This window comes from Melozone crissalis, unplaced genomic scaffold (genome assembly GCF_028551555.1).
Source record: "Melozone crissalis strain CALT ecotype California unplaced genomic scaffold, PUWL_Pcris_2 ptg000020l_1, whole genome shotgun sequence".
Classification (NCBI taxonomy): Eukaryota; Metazoa; Chordata; class Aves; order Passeriformes; family Passerellidae; genus Melozone; species Melozone crissalis.
Window position 1 is genome coordinate 156,233 of NW_026535798.1, and position 23,419 is coordinate 179,651.

Genomic DNA, 23,419 nt, shown 5'->3' on the forward strand with positions numbered 1-23,419 from the left:
GAATGTTTGTTTCTGTCCAATTTGAGTGTCAGGGTATCTGTTCCTGTACTTTGTGGGTGTCTGGGTGTTTATTTCTGTACAGTTTGAGTGCCTGGGTGTTTATTTTTGTACAATTTGAGTGCCTGGGTGTTTATTTCTATACAATTTGCAAGTCTAGGTGTTTATTTCTGTACAATTTGAGTGTCTGGGATCTGTTTCTGTACAATTTTAGTGTCTGCATGGCTGTTTCTGTGCAATTGTGTGTATCTGGCTGTTTGTTCCTGTTCCATCTGGGTGTCTGTTCCTGTTCAGTGTGGGTGGGTGTCTGAGTGTTTATTTTTGTACAATTTAGGTATTTGGGTGTCTGTTTCTGTGAGATTTGGATGGTTGGGTGTCTGTTCCTGTTCAATGTGAGTGTCTGGATGTTTTTTCCCCTGTTAAATTTGGGTGTTTGAGTGTCTGTTCCTGTTAAATTTGGGTGTCTGGGAGTTTATTTCTGTACAATTCAGATGTCTAGGTGTCTATTCCTGTTCAGTTTGAGCGTGTGAGTGTTTATTTCTGTACAATTTAGATGTCTGGATGTTTGTATCTGTAGTTTGGGTGTCTTTCTGTACAGTTTGAGTGTCTGGCTTTGGGTGATGGCTGAAATTCTTCTCTCTGTCTTGCACCATCCTGCACTGTTTGAACCAACTCCATAATTTGTTTTTGGCTTTAAAAATGGCATTTCCAGGGTTGGGGGATGTGGTGTCTGTCACAGGCCTGGGCAGTTCCACACCCAGAACTTGATTTTTGGACAGAATTTGTTCCTTTTTCTCAGCAAAACAGGCTTGGGGGGACATTGGATGAACATCCCTGAACGAAAACCCTTGTGCTCTGATTTGGGGATAGAATATCCTGTGGCTGGGGAGATTATTCAGTTTATAAACAGAGAATCAGCTCCATAATTCCAGCTCTGGAGCTGCTGACACTGAGGATGGAGATGTGGTGAGGGAGAGATCCAGGGTGGGAATTGCTGTTCAAACATCCTCGTGTGGAGTAGAGAATAAAACCCCTCATTTCCTGGTTTTATTTGTCCCCAAAATTCACTGAATCAGGTTTATTTGACAGAAAGAGCAGGGCCCTGGTGCTCCTGGGGGGGTTCTGCAGTGAGAGGATCTTTGAGGGATCTTTGTTCTTCCCTTCCCTTCTCCTCCTGCTTTTCCCAAATTTTCACCCTGCATTTCCCTCTGTGTGCTTGACCCGTGCCAGGCAGTGCTGTCATTTTCCACGAGGGATAATTGTGGCACTTGGAGTGACAATAAATGTCATTGTCACCTCCTTGGGCAGAGTTCCTGCCTTGGTTCAGGTGCCCTCTGCCAGTTCTGGGAGAGTCCTTCCAGAATTTCTGCTGCAGCTTCAGTTTGTTGGGATCACACTTGGAAAATTCAGGTTTTTCTGGACCCGCCTCGTGTTTGACAGGGAATTTAATGGTGGGGGAGTAAAAGGGAGGGGAGTAAAAGGAGTGGATTTGGGCCCCAAAATTCTTGGGAATGGGAAGGGTCTGCACTGACCCCAGCAGGGTTGGGTTGGTTGGCGTCGCTCAGCAGTTTTGGGATCGTTGTGGTCATTACTGGGAAGGTTTGGGGGTAAATCTAGGAAAGTTTGGATGGATTTGGAGCAAGCACATTCATTTCTGGAAATGTTTGGGTTTGGGATTCATGTGATCGTTCCTGGGAATGTTTGAATGAAACATGTTCATTTCTGGAAATATTTGAGTAGGTTTGGGATTCATGTGATCATTCCTAGGAATGTTTGGATTTGGGGATAAATCTGAGAAAGTTTGAATGGATTTGGAGCAAACACATTCATTTCTGGACATGTTTGGGTTTGGGATTCATGTGGTCATTCCTGGTAGTGTTTGAATGGATTTGGGATTAACGTGGTTGTTCCTGGGAATGTTGGATTTGGTTTGGGAATGTTGGATTTGGTTTGGGATTCATGTGGTCATTCCTGGGAATGTTTGATTGGGTTTGGGATAAATCTGTTCATTCCTGGGAATATTTGAATGGATTTGGGATTCATATGGTCATTCCTAGGAAAGTTTAGGGATAAATCTGGGAATGTTTGGATGGATTGGGAGCCAACACATTCATTTCTGGAAATGTTTGAGTTTGGGATTCATGTGGTCATTCCTGGGAGTGTTTGATTTAATTTGGATTAATGTGGTCGTTCCTGGGAATGTCTGAATGGATTTGGGATAAATCTGTTCATTCCTGGGAATGTTGGATTGGGTTTTGGATTCATGTGGTCATTCCTGGGAGTGTTTGAATGGATTGAGGATAAACATGTTCATTTCTGGGAGTGTTTGAATGGATTTGGAACAAATCTATTCATTCCTGGCAGTGTTTGATTCCATTTGGGGATAAATCTGTTCCTTTCTGGGAGGGTTTGGGTTTGGGGAGAAACGTGTTCATTCCTGGTTGGTTTTGAATGGACTGGGGACAAATGTGTTAATTCCTGGGTATGTGTGAGTGGATTTGGGATAAATGAGTGTGTTCCTGGGTTTGTTTTTTAACACATCTTCATTCCTGGGAATGTTTGGATAGATTGGGAACAGATGTGGATAAATGTATTCATTGCTAGGTATATTTAATGGATTTGGGATAAATGTGTTCGTTAACATCCCAGTTATTCCTGCCAAAAAAATCTGCCACAGGAAAGTGGTGGCTGCCCAAAAGTGTCCCCCCAGCCCCTGAGGGACAGTCCCATGCAGCATTGGCAGGGAGAGGTGAACAGCAGCACCACGAGGCTTTTTTGGGCCAAAAAAATGCCCACAAACTTCCACTTTCTTGTGGCCACTGCCAAAATTCCCAAGGGAGCTGCTGGGAGAGGAAGAGCTCTGTTGGAAATGATGGGAATTCAGGAGAGGAAGGTGCAGAAGCTTTTCAGGAGCAGATGGCTGCAGGATCCAGCCCTGTCCCAGTGGGGATCAGCAGTTCCCAGTTAAGTTTTTTAAAACTTCAGCTCCTTCCCAAAGCCAGGCCCTGCTCCTGCTGGAGTGGGTGGCAGTGAAACCTGCTCTTCTCTGCACATCTATTTTAAATTCTGTGATATTTTCCTCAAGATTTGCTTCCCAAAACCTGCCTGGTTTTCATTCTACTCCTCATACCTGCAGTCCCACCCCCAGACTGAGCTGAGTTTTGTTGCTCTGAAATGACAAAACCCTCCCGGTTAATTTTGCTCCAAACTCCTTCCCTCACCTCCCACCTGCCCTGAGGTGCCACAAGGTTTTTAGGAGGAAAAGGCACCATGAGATGCAGATTTTTATCTTTTTTTTGCCCTTGGAATAACAGATACAGAAAGAGGAAAATACAAAATGTGAAGAACTTCGCTGCCCAGCTGGAGCAGTGCCCTGAGCTTCCAGCACTGTCCTGCTTTCCCAGCCCATCACCAAGGAGGAATTTTTGGAAAAAAAATTGAAATGCAAAGCAGAAAATCCACTCCTGTCTCCCAGCTCTCTCCCAAGAGGTCTGTGGGAGCAGGATCTAAAAACTGAGAGGAAAGTCAAGAATTTTGGATTGTTTCCATGGAAACTGCAGTTGTTCCAAGGATTCCTTGCTTGGTTTTCAGCTCCTGACCCTGCTCCTGTGGTGTGACCTCACTTTGGGATCAGCCCTGGGTTCTCCTGAAGGATGAGCAGGGATGGAGGCAGGAACAGGAGGAGAGAGGTGGGATCTGGGAAGGGAGAGTAAAAGGGAAAAGAGAGGAAAGAGAAAGAGAGAAAAGAGAAAGAGAAGAGAGAAAAGAGAAAGGAAAGCAAAGGGAGAAAAGAGAAAGAGAGAAAAGAGAAGAGAGAGAAGAGAAAGAGAAGAGAGAAAAAGAGAAGCGAGAAGAGAGAAAAGAGAAAAGAAAACAGAAGAGAGAAAAGAGAAGAGAGAAGAGAAAAGAGAGAATTGCAGGAATTTCTCCTGCCTGCTCCATGTTCACATCCATATCTCTCTCCCAAAAAAAGAACCAAGGAGCTGCTCCTTCCTTGTTTCACTGCTCTAAACCAAGCAGAATCCTGGTGCTGCTTGTGATAACGTGAACAAATCCCTGTGCTGGTTCATTCATGCCGTGGTCTCGCTGCTCTGTGTCTGCTGTGATTTATTCTGTATTTAATAAAGGGATTTTTCTCATTGCCTTTGCAGTAATTGGTCAGCAATAAGGATTATTGGCAAATGTAGCAATTATCGACAAATAAAAAAAAAATTATTGACACAGGCAGCTTTGTAAACAGGCCCCTGTGCTGTGCACATAATGAAATGGCCTCTGCTGGCATTTAACAAGGGTAATGAATATTAATTGCAGCCAGGGCTGCTGATGGGCAGCTGCAGGCAGCAGGGCTGGCCTCTGTCATGTTGGGGATGGCTCCTGCTGCTCAGGGCTCTTTGGGATGCTCCAGGTGCAGCTGGGCTGTCTCCATCCTCTTCCTCCTGACAGCCTGGCCCTGCCTGTGACACGCTGTTAAACAGCTCCTGGTTTGTCCCAGTGTGCAGCTGCAGGGAGGCTGGAGGGGCAGAGCTGAAACCTCCTTCCAAGTGAGGGAAAAACTCCTTTCAAGTGAAGAAAAATCTTCCACATAGAAGAAAAACCTCCTTCCATAGTAAGGAAAAATTTCCTTCCAAGTGAGGGAAAACCTCCTTCCATAGTGATGAAAAATCTTCCACAGAGAAGGAAAACCTTCTTCCATGGTAATGAAAAATCTCCTTCCAGAGAGAGAAAAAAATCTCCTTCCACAGCAAGGAAAAACCTTATTCCATGGCAATGGAAAACCTCCATCCACAGTGAAGAAAAATCTTCCACAGAGATGGAAAACCTCCTTACATGGTAAGGAAAAATCTCCTTCCAGAGAGAGGAAAAATTTCCTTCCACAGAGAAGAAAAACCCCCTTCCAAGTGAGGGAAAAACTCCTTCCATAGTGAAGAAAAGCCTTGCACAGAGAAGAAAAATCTTCCACAGCAAGGAAAAACCTTCTTCCACAGCAATGGAAAACCTTCTTCCAAGTGAAGAAAAATCTTCTACAAAGAGGGAAAATCTCCTTCCATGGTAAGGAAAAATCTCCTTCCAGAGAGAGGAAAAATTTCATTCCACAGTGAAGAAAAATCTTCCACAGAGAAGAAAAACCTTCTTCCATAGTAAGGAAAAATCTCCTTCCACAGAGAAGGAAAACCTCCTTCCACATAAGGAAAAATCACCTTCCATAGTGAGGAAAAATCTCCTTCCAGAGAGAAGAAAAATCTCCTTTCACAGAGAGGAAAAATCTCCTTCCGCAGTGAGGGAAAACCTTGCACAGAGAAGGAGAACCTCCTTCCATGATAAGGAAAAATCTCCTTCTAGGGAGAAAAAAAATCTCCTTTTATGGCAAGGAAAACATCCTTCTACAGTGAAGAAAAATCTTCCACAGAGACCAAAAATCTCCTTCCAGAGAGAGGAAAAACTTCCTTCCACAGTGAAGAAAAATCTTCCACATAGAAGAAAACCCTCCTTCTGCAGTGAAGGAAAACCTTCCACAGAGAGGGAAAACCTCTTTCCACAGTGAGGTAAAACTTCCTTCCATAGTGAGGGAAACCTCCTTCCAAGTGAGGGAAAACCTCCTCTGCCTCACCAGATGAAGAAAATCATCATCTCACAGCCTCCGTGGTGTTGTTCATGAACCCTGTGGCTCCCTGGGCTGGATGTTCCCCTCTGGGATGTGATTCCAGCTCCCCTCTCCATCAAGGGGAGCTTTTTCCTGGCCACAGCTTGGCCCTCCAGCTCCAACTCGCATTTCTCCTCACTGATCTTATGGAAAATCAAAATCCTCGTTTACTTCCCTGCAGTGGAGACTCTTGGAGGGTTTTGTGGTTTTTTTTTTTTATCAGCTCCTCTTTAATCTGTCACTTTGTTTTATCTGGCAAAGGTTAATTTTATATTCTTCCCTCGCTCTGCTCCTCTCCCCTTTGTCAGCAAGTCCTTTGTTGTTTTATTTTCTGAACTAGCGACTGCACCTCTCTCTTGCTGGGCTGCTGGAGGTCCTGGCTGAATGCTAATTCACCCCTTTGGATTTAAAAATTTAGAGGAGACACCTCATCCCTGCTGCTGAGACATTTCCCTGGGTGCAAATGAATTTATTTTCAATTTTCCTCAGGCAGATTACACCGTGCTTATGCTGACAGAATTATTTGACAGCATCCCCTGATATTTCAGCATCTGGTAGAGAGAGAGCCCAGAAAAAAAATCCTGAGGATGTTTTGCAGTTTGTTTTCCCTTTAATCTGCTCTCTTTGTGGCTTTGAGAGCAGGGAATGGATTGTGCAGCTCCGTGACCTTGATAACGTCACAGGAACGTCCGAATTGTTTGATCCCAGCCCATTAAGTGGTGAGGGGAGACAGAGGGAAAATAACAGAGGGAGGCAGAGCACTGATCCAAATAATTGTCTAAACGCCAACCCCAAGCCAAGCTCATCCTCTGTGCCAGGAATTAGGGAGATGGATGTTCCCAATAATGGGTTTTACCACGGGTGGCGGTGGGGAAAAGGGATGAGCAAAGCATCCGTACATAAAATATCCCAAAGTTTGGGCAGGTTGCACTCCAAAGGCAGCCTTGCCTTCCCGAATTAATGGGCCTTGGCAGCTGCAGCTTGGGATGGATTGAACCCCTGGAGAGCTTGAAGGGTTTTTCATGCATGTTCTGCCCCTCAGCTTCATTTTAAACATGGTTTTAATTATTTCCGTGGCTTTTTGGGAACCAGCAGAAATCAGGGGTTTATTTGTGGTGGGAAGAGCTTCCCCTCCACCAGAGCTGCAGATTCCTCTGGTTTGTCCCAAACCTCAGCATTTGGGAATGTTCTTGGGCTGTTCCACCTCTCCCAGTGCTCAGCCAGGTGTGAACAACTTCCCAAGGGCGCAGACAGAGCAAATTAACTCCCAGCTCCTTCTCCAAGCACTCCATTTGTCCCACAAATACTCCCTGGTGTGCACGGAAGGAGTTTGATGAATGCAGAGGGGGGAAAAACGAGCTCAGCAGATGGAAAGGGCAGATTTTATTGTGAGCAAACCCCCGAGGAGCCTGCAGCACCCTGGGGATGGATGTGTCACCTGTGGGTGACAGAGCTGAGCCAGGGACAGCAGCAGCGGAGGCTGGAGCAGTGCCCAGAGTGGCTGAGCTGGTTCCTTGCTCCCAAGTTCTGTGGGATTGTGCTGGGATGTGGCCACAGCAAAAAAAAAAAAATAATGTTGAGGCAAAATCTGGCTGGTTCCATGCTGGTTTTATTTTGCACCAGCTCAAGTCACCCACTGGATTTTTGGGAGTTTTCCTGAGAGAATTCACCAGGAAAATGCCAAATCCCACCTAAGAGGCATTTTCTTCCTGCTGTTAAATAGAACTGGAAGGGACTGGAAAATGGCAAATCCACCTAAAATCCTGAATAAAATATTCCGATTTAGTGGTGACCCAAAGATTTAGATTCAGTGGTGACCAGAAGATTGGGATTCGGTGGTGACCCAAATATTTTAATTTAGTTGTGACCAAAATATTTGGATTTAGTGATGACCAAGAGATTCTGATTCAGTGGTGACCAAAATATTTGAATTTAGTAGTGACCAAAAGATTCTGATTTACTGATGACCAAAAGGTTCTGATTTAGTGGTGACCAAAAGATTTGGATTCAGTGATGACCAAAAGATTCTGATTTACTGATAACCAAAATATTCTGATTCAGTGGTGACCAAATGCTTCCCTGCTGCTCCTGTGAGGAGGGAAATAAAGAACAAATGGAAGGGAACTAATGGAAGATCCAGGGTGGTGTTTTCCCCTCCTGGTTTTTGATGCACATGAAATGCTGATATTTCTGTGATGACAGAATTTCTGTCAGTGGGCTCTGGCAGCCTGAAATCACATTTTCCCTCCTGAGGCAGCCTCAGAGCAGGAACTGTGAATATCCCAGTGAGGAGGCTGAGGGCAGGGCCAGCTGTGGGGACTGATGCCACTTTCCCTTTGCAGTTTCCTGCTTTTTCAACTTCACCAGCCCGTCGGGGACCGTGCTGTCGCCCAACTACTCCGAGGAGTACGGGAGCAGCCTGCACTGCGTGTGGCTGATCATCGCCAACCCCGAGAGCCGCATCCACCTGGCCTTCAACGACTTCGACGTGGAGCCCCAGTTTGATTTCCTGGCTGTCAAGGACGGTGCCACGGCCGAGTCCCCCGTGCTGGGCACCTTCTCAGGGAGCCACATCCCCTCCTCGCTGACCAGCAGTGGCCACGTGGCCAGGCTGGAGTTCCAGACTGACCACTCCATGGAGAAGAGAGGGTTCAACATCACCTTCACCAGTGAGTGTGTGTTGGGTTTGTGTGGTGGGGAGGGATGGTGCATATTATATATATATATATATATGTATATATGTGTATACATATATATGTATATATGTGTGTGTATATATATATATGTGTGTGTGTATATATGTGTGTGTATATGTAAATATGTATATGTATATATGTATATGTATATATAATATATACATATACATATCATATATACATATATGAAATTTCTATATTATATATATTATATATATAGAAAGATATTGTATAATATATATATTATATAGAATCATAAAGTTAGCCATCTTGTCAGAAGGCTAACTTTATGATTATATATTATATATTAATTGTACTTTCATTACTTATGGTTATATTATTTTATGATTATATATTGTATAATTACTTTATGATTATGTCTTATATATTAATAATTACTTTATGATCCTATATTATATAATATATAATCTTATCTTTCATATTAATTAATATATATTAGTTATTGCTTGATTATTATATATTATATATCTTATATTTTTATTATTTAGATTATATCTTATATTAATTTTTTATTAAATATTCTATATTTATTATTATTATCTGGGCATCTCCTCCTCCTCCTGGCACTGGGAAGGGGAAAAATTCAATTTTTCTCAATTTGAGGGTGCAACACCCTCATTTTGGGGACAGGGTCGGGGGGACAGTACAAAAAGTTGCTGATTCTCCTGTTTTCTGTTTCTCTCCTGCTGCTGGCAGCGTTCCGGCACAACGAGTGCCCAGACCCCGGCGTGCCGGTGAACGGGAAGCGCTTTGGGGACAGCCTGCAGCTGGGCAGCTCCGTGTCCTTCCTGTGTGACGAGGGCTTCATCCGCACCCACGGTGCCGAGAGCGTCACCTGCGTGCTGCAGGAGGGCAGCGTGGTGTGGGACAACGCCGTGCTGCGCTGCGAAGGTAAGCCCCAGCGCCTGCCTGCTGCCCATGGGGTAGTTTGGGGTGGTTTGGGGTGGTTTGGGGTGGTTTGGGGTGGTAAAGATCCCATCTCAGCTCTTCCCGTGGGTGTTGTTAGGAAAATTCATCCACAAACACCAGAGGTTTGTGGCCAAAAAGGAGACACAGGAGTCCTGGAACTTTATTCCAATCAAGGCAGAGGCCATGGGGCATTCCACTCAAAGTTTTGGAGGACGCAGCCTCCTTTTTATCCCAATTTCCCAGCTGCATTTCCCTTCTCTCTTTCCCCATTTCTGAGGTACTTGAGAAGTTCAGACTTCCCAGAACACCTGATCCCAGAGATTTCCCTCTAATGTACAACCCTCCCTTCTAATTTCTAATTCTTCCAGAATTTAGGGGTTTTTCCCCATTTCTGAGGTACTTGAGGTACGCCTGATACCAAAGATTCCCCTCTAATATACGACTCTTGCTTTTGATATTTAATTCTTAGGGGATTTAGGAGTTTTTCCCCATTTCTGAGGTACTTGAGAGGTTCAGACTTCCCAGAACACCTGATCCCAAAGATTTCCCTCTAATGTACAAACCTCCCTTTGAATTCTTAATTCTTATGGAATTTAACGGTTTTTCCCATTAATTTTTCTGCGCTGTGATGGTCAGCCCTAGCTTCTGCCTGCTGCCCATGGGGTGGTTTGGGGTGCTGAAGAACCCATCTCAGCTCTTCCCATGGGTGTTGTTAGGAAAATCCATCCACAACTATAGAGGTTTATGGCCAAAAAGGAGACAGAGGAGTCCTGAAACTTTATTCCAATCAAGGCAGAGGCCATGGGGCATTCCCTTGGGATCTCTCCAATTTTTAAAGGATGCAGCCTCCTTTTTATCCCAGTTTCCCAGCTGCATTTCCCTTCTCTCTTTCCCCATTTCTGAGGTACTTGAGAGGTTCAGACTTCCCAAAGATTCCCCTCTAATGTACAACCCTCCCTTTTAATTTTAATTCTTAGGGAATTTAGGGTTTTTCCCCATTTCTGAGGTACTTGAGAAATTCAGACTTCCCAGAACACCTGATCCCAAAGATTCCCCTCTAATGTACAACCCTCCCTTTTAATTTTTAATTCTTATGGAATTTAGGGGGTTTTCCCCATTTCCTCCTCCTCCTCTCCTCCTCTTCTCCTCTCCAGGTGAACATTCCTTCAGGGAAAGATATTTCTGGGGGGAATTTTGCAGCCTTTTGGGGTCCAGAATCAAGGTTCTGCCTGTCGGGTCTCACTCTCACATTCCACAGTGTCCAGCCAACACCTTCCAGAATTTTCCACCCCTCTGGAAGGAGGAGTTTGCTGGGGAGGAAGTTTCAGTTCAAATATTCCTGAGCTCTGTTTATTTTCCAATTTTTTTGGTGTGGAATGAATGCTGGGGAATATTTTTTATTGTGGTTTTTTGATGATTTGATGATCAGTTCTTGTTACAGCAGGTATTTTTCTAATAACAATAATAATAATAATAAAAGGTTCTGGTTTGGTGATGCCTCAAAGCTTCCCTGCTGCTCCTGTCAGGGAGGGAATGAAACAAAAAGGAATGGAAGATCCAGGGTGATGTTTTCCCATCCTGGTGTTTGATCCATGTAAAATATCTGATATTTGTGTCATGACGGAAGTTCTCTCAATGGGCTCTGGCAGCTGAGAGACAAAAATTCTGCATTTCCATCTCCTGGCCACAACAGCCAACCCTGCCAAGGGGGGAGCTGGGCTGAATTAAAGGCTTTAATTCAGATTTCAAAGCTTTTTTAAGACTTTCAAGCCTCTGCTCTGGAAAAAAGAAGTGAAGAAGGAGCTCATTAGGACTGAAAATCTTCCTGTGCCCTGTGTTCTCAGGGAAGTGATGCTCTGCTCTGGTATTTGCAGCAATTTGAATAACAAGTGCTGAACTCTTGAGAAGCAGCTCTGGAATATTGAGAAATAATTGGAGTAATTGGCCCTGCCTTGCCTGAGCAGCAGGAATTGCACAGTCCTGGCCATTGTCTTTGGGATTGAAGGAAGGAATCAATTGTTTTCAACAGCTTTTATAGAATAAAAAGCTGGACATTTTTGTATTCTTAAATAATTTTGCTCCTGTCAAAATGTAGGTTTAATTCAGGCCTCCTGTTCCTTTCAAAGCACAAGCCTTGAAATTTACATTTTTTTAAGTGTGGAAGGGAAACATTCATTAAATAATACACTTCTAATCAACTTTTATATGTGATAACCTTCTGCCTTCTCCTCCTGATCACTCTGGTGAGTTCTTTGACTCACCCTTCAGTCTGGACCTTTTAATTACCCTTTTTAAGCAAGGAGAAAAGCTCAGAGATCTAAAATCCTGAAAAATAAATTAATGGGAATGAAGGAGACAGAGAAAAGGGTGGAAATTCTGACAGGAGACCAAGTACAGCTTTGGGGCAGAAAGGAAAAATAATTGCTTTGGAGCCAGCTGAGATCAAGTGACTTTGATCTGTCACCCTTGAGAGCAGCAGGGGAGATTTGGGGATGGGATTGGCACATTTTGAGGTGGTACAAGGGCATGGGGTCATGCACATTGGCATTGGGACTGGAACATTTTGGGGTGGCAGAGGGGCATGGTGACATTGGGGCTGGCACATTTTGGCATGGCACAAGGACACAGTGGCATTGGGATTGGCACATTTTGGGATGGCACAGTGACATGGTGACATTGGGGTTGGCACATTTTGGGGTGGCACTGTGACATTGAGATTGTCATATTTTGGGGTGGCACAGGGGCATGGTGACATTGGGGCTGGCACATTTTGGGGTGGCACAGGGACACGGTGACATTGGGATTGGCACATTTTGGGGTGGCACAGGGACATTGGGATTGGCACATTTTGGGGTGGCACAGTGACACTGGAGCTGGCACATTTTGGGGTGGCACAGTGACATGGTGACATTGGGGCTGGCACATTTTGGGGTGGCTCAGGGACATTGGGATTGGCACATTTTGGGGTGGCACAGTGACACTGGAGCTGGCACATTTTGGGGTGGCACAGTGACATGGTGACATTGGGGCTGGCACATTTTGGGGTGGCTCAGGGACATTGGGATTGGCACATTTTGGGGTGGCACAGGGGCACGGTGACATTGGGATTGGCACATTTTGGGCTGGCACATTTTGGGGTGGCACGGTGACATTGGGGCTGGCACATTTTGGGGTGGCACAAGGACACGGTGACATTGGGGCTGGCACAGGGGCACGGTGACATTGGGGCTGGCCCTGGGTGACTCCTTAGAGGACAAACCTGACAGTTTATGTGATTTTTGTCCCTCTGGTCTCTCAGACCTTGTGTCTTTTTCCCAGAAAATGCCAAGAAGTTCCTGCAGCTCCTGCTGGTGGCACTGGGGACCACGGGGTGGATTTAATGCCCTGCTCTGGTGACATCCCTGGTGGCAGCAAAGCCATGACTCAAATAGCAGGGCTGGGAGGGATTTTTCTGCCACCTGAAATGCCAAGTGACCTTGAAGTTCCCTCTGCTTTTATATCCAATCATTATTTTACACCCTGAGCAGGGCCCAAGGTCAGCCCTGCTGGCTCCCAGGGGGGCCCTGTCTGCACTTGGAGCTGAAACTGCAATTTCTGAGCAGTAAATGTTGGTTTTCCATCTGGCTCTGGTGATTTTTAACTCGTGGTGGGGACAGAAATGCAGGGACGGGGTTTCAAAAGTGGGGACATCTCATGGGGCTACAGCTCTGTGACATTTTTCACCCCAATTTTAAAGAGGTGGCACTCAGGGATTTGGTTTAGAGGTGGATGAGCCTGAAGGTCTTTTCCAGCCTGGATAATTGTGTGGATTTGTGTCCTTTTTGTGTCCCCAGCACCCTGTGGGGGCCACCTGACGTCACCCAGTGGCACCATCCTGTCCCCAGGCTGGCCTGGCTTCTACAAGGACTCGCTGAGCTGTGCCTGGGTCATCGAGGCCCAGCCTGGCTACCCCATCAAGATCACCTTTGACAGGTGCTCACCACCTTGGGCAGCCCCAAATTCCCTGGTTCTTAACCCAAATTCCCTGCTCTGCCCCCAAATTCTCTGGTTCTGCCCTCAAATTCCCTGCTCTGCCCCCACATTCTCTGGTTCTGCCCTCAAATTCCCTGCTCTGCCCCCAGATTCCCTGGTTCTGCCCCAAATTCTCCAAATTCCCTGGCTCTGCTCCCAGATTCCCTGGTTCTGCCCCCAAATTCCCTGCTCTGACCCCGAATTCCCTGCATTTTTGTGTGAGGTGCCCCCAGTGAGACACTCAGGCAGAAGAAAGGACCCAGCCCTGTCCCCATGGTGGTTCCAGGAGGGAATGAGCAGAAGGGAGCAGTGCTGGGGTTTCATTTTCCTCCTGTCCCTCCCAGGTTCAAGACAGAGGTGAATTACGACACCCTGGAGGTGAGGGATGGCCGCTCCTACTCCTCTCCCCTGATTGGGGTCTATGATGGCACCCAGGTGCCCCAGTTCCTGATCAGCACCAGCAACCACCTCTACCTCCTGTTCACCACGGACAAGAGCCACTCTGACATCGGCTTCCAGATCAGATATGAAAGTAAGGACCCCTTGTTCATGGGATTCCCTGCAATTCCCAGCAATTCCCTGCAATTCCCAATCTTCAGCAGCACCACGGCCTCCTCAGGGCACCCTGGGTTTTGTTTCCCCTGTGCCAGGCAGCTCACAGGTGTTGCCAGTGGAGGAGCAGTTTCTGCTTTTCCTGGCATCCCTGACTGGTTTGGCCTCTCCTCCCTTGGGGAAATTCCCTCTCTCCATCCCCTCATTTCAGGGATTTCCCTCTCTCCATCCCCTTACTTTGAGGATTTCCCTCTCTCCATTTCTTCCTCTCACTTTGAGGATTTCCTTCTCTTTATTTTCTCACTTTGGTGGTTTTCCTCTCTCCATTTCCTTCCCTCCCTTAGGGCAATTCTCTCTCTCCATCCTCTCACTTTTGGGATTTCCCTCTTCCCCATTTCCTCCTCTCACTTGAAGGATTTCCCTCTCTTTATCCTCTCACTTTTGGAATTTTTCTCTTTCCATTTCCTCCCCTCCTTTGAGGCAATTCCCTCTCTCCATCACCTCATTTCAAGGATTTCCCTCTCTCCATCCCCTCAGTTCAGAGATTTTCCTCTCTCCATTTCCTCATCTCACTTTGAGGATTTTCCTCTCTCCATCCCCTCATTTCAGGGATTTCCCTCTCTCCATCCTCTTACTTTGAGGATTTCCCTCTCTCCCTTTCCTTCTCTCACTTTGAAGATTTCCCCCTCTCCATCCCCTCATTTCAGTGATTTTCCTCTCTCCCTTTCCTCCTCTCACTTTGAGGATTTCCCTCTCTCCATCCTCTCATTTCAGGGATTTCCCTCTCTCCCCTCCCTTGAGGAATTCCCTCTCTCCCTTCCACCCTCTGACCTTGGGGACAACCACCAACATTTGGCTCAGTCCCCTGGGTGGGCTGAGCTTCCCCTGAGCCCCTCAGTGCCCACCTGAGTGCTGTGCCCTGTTTTCTGTGCCCAGCTGTGAAGCTGCAGTCTGACCACTGCCTGGACCCTGGCATCCCAGTGAACGGGCAGCGCCACGGCAACGATTTCTACGTGGGAGCCCTGGTGACATTCAGCTGTGACCCTGGCTACACCCTGAGTGACACTGAGGCCCTGGAGTGTGAGCCCAACTTCCAGTGGAGCCGGCCCCTGCCCAGCTGTGAGGGTGAGGAAACTGCTTCAGGATGTTCTTGGGGTTGGGAGGCAGAGCTGAGCTCACAGGGTGGGAACATCCAGAGGTGGAGCCCACAGTGGTTCCAGCTGCTGGAAACCTTCCCATGCAGACCACTGCCAAAGCAGCAGCTGGAGAGCTCCCTGTGGCATTAAATCCATGGGTTTTGTTGGATTTTGGTGGGTCTGTCCATGGATTTTGTTGGATTTTCCTCTTTTGGTTGGATCCCACAGGGATGGTGGTTCCAGCTGCTGGAAACCCTGGAAACCCTTCCCCTGCAGACCAACTGCCAAAGCAGCAGCTGGACAGCTCCCAGTGGTGCTTAATCCATGGGGTTTGGTGGCTCTGTCCATGTATTTTGTTGGATTTTGACCCACAAAACCCAATTTGGGTTGATTGGATTTGGGTTCATCAGTCTCTTTTGGATTTTCCTCTTTTTGTTGGGTCCCACAGGGATGGTGTTTCCACCTGCAGACCCATTGCCAAAGCAGCAGCTGGAGAGCTCCCAGTGGTGTTTAATCCATGGATTTTGTTGGATTTTGATGGGTCTGTCCATGGATTTTGTTGGATTTTGTCATTTGGGTTGATTGGATTTGGGTCGATCATTCTCGTTTGTTGGATTTTCCTGGGTTGGGTTTTGCTTTTACTTTTTCCTCCTAGCTTGTGAAAGAGTCTGGATTATTGAACTCTTTCTCTCCTGTTTTTTTGTGTTTTTAGCTCTCTGTGGGGGCTACATCCGTGGCTCCAGTGGCACCATCCTCTCCCCAGGCTTCCCTGATTTTTATCCCAACAACTTGAACTGCACATGGACCATAGAAACATCCCATGGCAAAGGTGAGGAGAGGACTGAGGCAGTGGGAGAGAAACTTTTCCCTGTGAGATCCACGAGTTCCTCTCAGAAATGATGATTCCATTGTCCCTGGACAAAATCCAGAGGGTTTTGACGTCACCTCTTTAACCTTTTAAAGGGAAAATTCTTATCAAGCAGAGCTTTGTGTTATCTCCTGTTCCAGACCTTTGTGGCCTGATCCTAAAAGTCAGGATGTGGATGCAGAGATCCTGACACCATTCCCTGTCCCAGAGAGGGATCTTCCCCTCCTGAGGGATTTCTGGAGGTGCTCAGCTCCTCCTCTCACAGTTTTTTTGGTAATATCTCCCACATGGCCACCACACGAGTCCTGGAATTGCCCCAACTGCTCCAACAATTATTTTCTTGTGACACTTTATGGACTCCCAGGCTGTGCAAGTGGAGTTTAAAAGCAGTTTAATTTTAAAGGTATTTAAATGCCTAAAGAGAGACCATTATTTTTAATCTCATTGCTTCAAAGTGATTTCTTTTCTCCTTTTATTTGTTTTGCTGTTTCTTCTGCAGAGAATGGGGAGAGAAAAAAAAAAAGCCCAACCTCGTGTTTGCAGAGATGTTTTGTGCCACAGTAAATTGCAGACCAGAGCAAAGGTTTAATTGGTCACAAATCCTTAAAAATGAGTTTATAATTAGCCCTTTTTGCTACAGTTCCTCGACCCTTCAGTGCTGGAGGAGCCTTGTGCCCTCTGCTTGGAGTTTTTACTTTAAAAAACTTGGAATTTGGGCATGTTCTCCAGGATAACTGAATTGTTCTTGTGCTGATTCTAGAGGGGTGATGTTATTTGTGTTCCTTAAGCTGGGTTTGCTAAAACTGAGGGTTTAAATTTGCTGTCAGAGGAGAATAAAGTCATTTTGCATTCCCCACATCCCAGTTTTCGGGTCAGATCTATTTCTGTTTTGTGCTTCTGGTAGAAATAGCAAACAATTTGGAAACTCTTGGAAGTTTCCTGCTTTTGTGGAGTTTTGCGGACTAAAAAATGTTCTCCACAGAATGGATATAAAGAATGAATTATCAAGGTCAGTCCTAAGCTTTGGATATAAAAATCCTTTTGGGACAATAAAGGGCAGTGAGGGATAAATTGTGGGATGATCCCACAATTCCTTCATTCCTAATCCCATGGGAAAGGTTCCTTGTTGGTTTCCAGCCTCTCTGACCTTCACTTCTTGGAAGGGAAGAGCTGCATGTGAGCAGCAAAGCTCCAGGAAAAACTTGGAGAGGGCCAGGGATAAATAAATGGAATATTCAGCTGGAATTGGATGCTGTGGGGTTGGATATTGGATCTCCAGAGCTTTCCCTGATCTCCAGAAATTAATAGAGAATGGGCAGCAAGGAGGAGAATCTTCCTCTGGGCTTTTTTTGCAGGTTTCCTGCTGTTTCTTTGGGATGCTGTGTTTTGGGAATGGTGGCATGCAGAGCCAGGGAATTCTTGGGAATTATTTGGGTTATTGGTTTAATTATTATTTTATAATTCTAATTATTTGGGAATTGTTGGGTTAAATGAAATAACCTGGTCAAACCAAGCAGGGATCTCTCCCAAATTCCATCCTGGGGTTTCCTGGAGGATTCTGAGCAGGATCAATCCCAATCCCACACGAGCAGAGGCTCGGGAGCCTGCCCTGAGCTGGGAGATCAGCATGGAAAAATCCATCTAAATGCAAAAAGGCTTTTTATTGCTTGGCATCTCCCTGCCTTGTTAAGTCGGTGTGACAATGCTGTGACAGAGTTCCTGAGCTCAGATCCTGCCTGGCTCCTGCTCTCACTGCTGGTTTTTGTTGATTTTTTTCTTTTTTGTATTATTTTATTTCCAAGCTGGAATTATTTTCCAGAGAATGAGTGTTTCTAATGGTGTTTGAATTCCAGCATGAAAAATCACCTCGCTGGAGGCTCCTGCAGGAGCCTGAAGTGCTTCCCATTGTGTGTCGGGAGGTGTGAAGGGGACTTTAAGTAATCCATTACTCCTCTCTGGCTCATTTACAAATGCAGCAAGGTCACAGCCTTCTCCCCAAATGTTTCAAATCGTTCAAATTGAATTTGGGAGGAAGAGGCAAAATAGTTTTGCTGTGTTTGGCTGGCATTTCCGTGGCTGGAGCTGCTGTGGGGTTTATTTTGGGCAAGAAAAGGTGAATAAAAGTAGGGTATAGGGGAAGGTGTCCCCTCCCATGGGACAGCCCTCCCACATTTCCTTATTTGGGCTTTAGCCCCACCCACCTTCCATTATTTGGATTTTAGCCCCTCCCATATTCCCTTATTTGGGGTTAGCCCATCCCACATCCCCTTATTTGGGTTTTAGTCCTGCCCTCATTTCCTTATTTGGGTTTAGCCCCTCCCACATGTCCTTATTTGGGTTTAGCCCCGCCCACATTCCCTTATATGGATTTTAGCCATGCCCACATGTCCTTATTTGGTTTTAGCCCCTCCCACATCCCCTTATTTGGTTTTACTCCTGACCACATTTCCTTATTTGGGTTTAGCCCTGCCCACATTTCCTTATTTGGGTTTGGCCCTGCCCACATTCCCTATTTGGGTTTTAGCCCCACCCACATTTCCATATTTGGGTTTAACCCTGCCCACATGTCCTTATTTGGGTTTAGCCCTGCCCACAGTTCCATATTTGGGTTTAGCCCCACCCACACTCCCTTATTTGGTTTTACTCCCGCCCACATTTCCTTATTTGGGTTTAGCCCTGCCCACATTCCCTTATTTGGGTTTAGCCCTGCCCACATGTCCTTATTTGGGTTTAGCCCTGCCCACATTTCCATATTTGGGTTTAGCCCCACCCACACTCCCTTATTTGGGTTTGGCCCTGCCCACATTCCCTTTTTGGGTTTTAGCCCTGCCCACATGCCCTTTTTGGGTTTAGACCCTCCCACATTTCCTTATTTGGGTTTTGGCCCTGCCCACATTCCTTTATTTGGGTTTTAGCCCTGCCCACTTTCCCTTATTTGGGTTTAGCCCTGCCCACCTTCCCTTATTTGGGTTTAGCCCTGCCCACATTCCCTTATTTGTGTTTTAGCCCTGCCCACATTCCCTATTTGGGTTTTAGCCCCACCCACGTTTCCTTATTTGGGTTTACCCCGCCCAAATTTCCTTATTTCGGTTTAGACCCACCCACATTCCCTTATTTGGGTTTTGCCCCTCCCACATTTCCTTATTTGGATTTAGCCACGCCCACACACAGGAGAATGGAATAAAACCATTTTTAAGGTCATTTCCCACCCAAATTGTTCCATGATTCTCTGATTCAGCCCATCATGGGAAGGTCCTTGCAGCTGCACCTCTGACACACTTCTGGGAAAGCCTCCCTGACCTTCAAGCTGGGATTCAGTCCTGGTTTTCCAGGCAGGAATTCCTTCTGTAGCACTCTCATTTTTGAGCCCTCCCAACTCCAACCTCGCTGCTCTCCGTTTAAAAGTCATTTTTAGAATAAAGGCTCCCCTGGGCTGCTCCCTCAGCTGCTGCTCTGTCCCTGGAGCAAGTTTGTGTCACCCTGACAAGGGCACAGGAATCCAACATTTCCAGAGCCTGGCCCTGCTCCCACACCCCAGATTTAGGGTTTTTATTGATTTCACTTCCACCAGACCCAAATCCACAATTCCAGTGTGATTTTTCCCCCTGCCCTCGGTGGGGAGCTGGGGTTGGGCACTGGGATGACTCCACCTGTGGTTTCCCCTCTCTCTGCAGGCGTGTTCTTCACCTTCCACACGTTCCACCTGGAGAACGGGCACGATTACCTGCTGATCACGGAGAACTCCAGCTTTGCCCAGCCCCTGCAGCAGCTGACGGGCTCGCGGCTGCCGGCGCCGCTCAGCGCGGGGCTCTTCGGCAACTTCTCGGCCCAGATCCGCCTCATCTCTGACTTCTCCATGTCCTACGAGGGCTTCAACATCACCTTCTCAGGTGACAGCAGTAGCCCGAGCCTTCCTTCTGTGCCTCCCTTCCTTCTGTGCCTCCCTTCTTTCTGTCCCTTCCTTCTTTTCCTTATTTTCTTTCCCTCCCTCCTGCCTTCTCCTATTTTCCTCCCTTTCCTTTTCTCCCTTTTCTTTTCCTCTCTTTCCTTTTCTCCCTTTTTTTTGTCCTCCCTTTCCTTTTCTCCCTTTCCTTTTCTCCCTTTTCTTTTCCTCTCTTTCCTTTTCTCCCTTTTTTTTGTCCTCCCTTTCCTTTTCTCCCTTTCCTTTTCTCCCTTTTCTTTTCCTCTCTTTCCTTTTCTCCCTTTTTTTTGTCCTCCCTTTCCTTTTCTCCCTTTCCTTTTCTCCCTTTTCTTTTCCTCTCTTTCCTTTTCTCCCTTTTTTTTGTCCTCCCTTTCCTTTTCTCCCTTTCCTTTTCTCCCTTCCCCTTCCCTTTTTGCTTCCTTTCCTTTCCTTTTCCCTTTCCTTTCCTTTCCTTTCCTTTCCTTTCCTTTCCTTTCCTTTCCTTTCCTTTCCTTTCCTTTCCTTTCCTTTCCTTTCCTTTCCTTTCCTTTCCTTTCCCCCTTCCCTTCTTTTCTCCCTTTCTGTCCCTTTCCCCTCTTTCCCCTATTTTTTCCTTGCTGTAGTACCAGATGGGAGCCCCCTCCTGCTGCACCCAGCAGGGCTCTGATCCAGATTTTCCTGACTCCAGGACTCAGGAGGAGGCTGAGGGAAACAATTCCTGCCCAGAGAAGTTCCAGCAATCCCTTGCTGAGCTGTGCTTGCTCAACCCTCACGGTGATGGTGCCTTTGTGCCTTTGAGTGGGTGTGCTGATCCAAAATGCAGATTTTTCAAAGGAAATCCAAATTTTTCAAAGGAAATCCTGATTTTTCAGCAGCTGTCTGTCAGGAGGAGCGTGAGGACTTGGAGAGGGACCAAAGGAGGGACGTGTGGCACTGCAGGGCAGCTCATGGCACTGGGGCAGCCTCTGCTTGAAGGGCACGAGGTGTTTGACTGTGTCCTCTGGGCTGGAGTCCTCCAAGTGACTCCCAAGTGCTGCCATTCCAGGGAATGTCAATCTTTGCTGCCTGAGTGCCCCAGAAGCAATTCCCTACCACAACCAGTGAAGGGCAGGAGCTTTATTGCTGTTCTTCCCTCTGTCCCCGTGTCCTTCCCAGTCCTGAGCTGCCACTCCAGCACCCAGGGAAAGAGAGAAATTCCCATTTTTCCTGTGGAGCTTGGTCTGGCACCCTCCCTGACGGGCAGAGCTGTTGCCATAGATGCAGCTGAAACCTGGTTCCCAGTGCCTTTGTTCCTGGCCTCTGAAGTCAGGGATTTGCATGTGGAAACCAGTCAGAAAATTTCCAATTAACTCCCATTTTGATGAGGGGAAAATGGCTTTTTGCCTTTCAAAAGCTCGCCTCTAATTATAACTCTCATTTTCAGTGTATTTCAAGGTTTCTTTCCTATCTTGAAAAGCAAAACCAGGAGTCAGTTCTATTTTTAGCTCCCTTTACATATATATATGTTAACATACAGGCTTTGGACTTGGAGATGTTGCCAAAAACACCTTCAAAAGAGTTTTCCTTCAGGCTGCTTTGGGGTCAGAGATTTGAGTTTGGCTGTTGGCCAGAATCCTACGTGACCTTTCTTGGAGCAGCAGCTTCAGCGTCCTCCTGCCTTCCCTGAGCAGGATCATCCATTTCCAGGATTAGAAAAGGAGAGGCAGCAGAAATCCCACCCGGATCAATCCATCCTCTCTGGGCTGCAGCACAGGGACAGTGACAAATCCCCATCCCTGTCACTGTGACAGGGACTGGGACCTGTTGCCTTCGGAGGTGGTTGGGATGCAGGGGCTGGGAGGGAGTTGTAGGTGGAGGGAGAAATAGAAATCCTCATGGGTTCACTGAAACTGGATCAAAGCTCAGAGATCCCTTGGATCCTTGTGGCATTTAGAGGGAGGACAGAATCCCTGAGCTGTAGGCTGGGGGTGAAATCCAGGTGGATTTTCATGGTTTGGAATCCTCATGGATTCGCTGCAGCTGGATCAAGGCTCAGAGCTCCTTTAGATGCTCATGTCCTCTCCAGGGAGGTCTGAACCCCTGAGTTTTAGGTTGAGGTGAAATCCAGGTGGATATTCATAGTTTAGAATCCTCATGGATTCACTGCAGCTGGATCAAGGCTCAGAGCTCCTTTAGATCCTCATGTCCGCTCCAGGGAGGACAGAACCCAAGTTGTAGGTTGGAGTGAAATCCAGGTGGGTTTTCATGGTTTGGAATCTTCATGGATTCACTGCAGCTGGATCAAAGCTCCCTTGGATCCTTGTGTTCTCTCCAGGGAAGGCAGACCCCTGAGTTTTAGGCTGGGGTGAAATCCACCTGGGTTTACATGACCCAAACAGGATTCCATCCTCATTTTTCCATCCTCCCTGGAAAATGCAGCTGGATCAAAACTCAGAGCTCCCTTGGATTCTTGTGTCCTCTCCAGGGAGTACAGAACCCCTGAGTTTTAGGTTGGGGTGGCATCTGGATGGATTTTCATGGCCCAAACAGGATTCCATCCTCATTTTTCCATCCTCCCTGCAAAATGCAGCTGGATCAAGGCTCAGAGCCTCCCTTGGATCCTCATGTCATTTACAGGAAGAACAGAATCCTTGAGCTGTGGATTGGGGTGAAATCCAGGTGGGTTTTCATGGCCCAAACGGGATTCCATCCTCATGGGTTCACTGCAGCTGGATTAAGGCTCAGAGCTCCCTTGGACCCTCATCTCCTCTCCGTGGAGGACAGAACCCATCTCCCATCCCACAACCCCCGTTTTCCCCCTCCAGAATACGACCTGGAGCCGTGTGACGAGCCCGAGGTGCCGGCCTACAGCATCAGGAAGGGGCTGCAGTTCGGGGTGGGGGACGTGCTGAGCTTCTCGTGCTTCCCCGGGTACCGGCTGGAGGGCGCGGCGCGCATCACCTGCCTGGGCGGGCGACGGCGAGTGTGGAGTGCGCCTCTGCCAAGGTGTGTTGGTAGGTGGTCATGTGCTTTCATTTTGCTTGGCTGGCCCCGCTGTGCTGCACTCCTGAGGTGGGCAGGGATGGACGGGAGCGGCCCTGGGGTGGGTGACAACCCCCAGGATGGATGGGAGCAGCCCTGGGGTGGGTGATGTCCCTGGGGTGGGTGATACCTCCTGGGGATGGATGGGTGACATTCCCCAGGATGGTTGGGAGTACCTCTAGGATGGGTGACATCCTCCAGGGTGGATGGGTTGCGTTCTTGGGATGGGTTGGTGACATGCCCTGGGATGGATGGGAGACATTCCTGGGATGGGTGACATTCCTGGGATGGGGGGGTAATATCCCCTGGGATGGATGGGAACACCCCTGGGATGGGTGGCATCCTCCAAAATGGATGAGAGCACCTCTAGGATGGGTGACATCCCCTGGGATGGATGGGTGACATTCCTGAGATGAGTGACATCTCTGGGATGGATGGGAGCAGCCCTGGGATGGGTGACATCCCCTGGGATGGAGAGGTGACATCCCCTGGGATGGCTGGGAGCACCCCTAGGATGGTTGGGAGCATCCCTGGGATGGATGGGAGCTGGGATGGGTGACATTCCCTGGGATGGAGGAGTGGCATCCCCCAGAGTAGATGGGAGCACCCCTGGGATTGGTGACATATTCCAAGATGGATGGGTGACATCCCCTGGATAAGTGACAT

At 47.3% G+C, this 23,419-nt stretch overlaps 1 pseudogene; it reads left to right on the forward strand.

Annotated features, from left to right (window-relative positions):
• The window catches only part of LOC128937651 (CUB and sushi domain-containing protein 2-like), a 139,221-nt pseudogene that overhangs the window by 39,980 nt on the left and 75,822 nt on the right, over positions 1 to 23,419 (forward strand).